Consider the following 221-nt stretch of genomic DNA (forward strand, 5'->3'; position numbering starts at 1 on the left):
GTGTATGTGAGGGTGTGAACAGAGTGTGAGATGTGTGTGAGTGTACCTGTGAGGTGCGTGAGTGCATGTGTGAGATGTGAGAATGTGCATGTGAGATGTGCGAGTGCACATGTGAGATACGTGAATGCACTTGAGATGCGTGTGTGTGTGTGTGCATGTGAGATGAGTGCACGTGTGAGATGTGTGAGTGCACATGTGAGATGTAAGATGCGTGAGTGCAC

The sequence above is a fragment of the Piliocolobus tephrosceles genome, chromosome 9 (genome assembly GCF_002776525.5).
Source record: "Piliocolobus tephrosceles isolate RC106 chromosome 9, ASM277652v3, whole genome shotgun sequence".
In the NCBI taxonomy this organism is placed as follows: Eukaryota; Metazoa; Chordata; class Mammalia; order Primates; family Cercopithecidae; genus Piliocolobus; species Piliocolobus tephrosceles.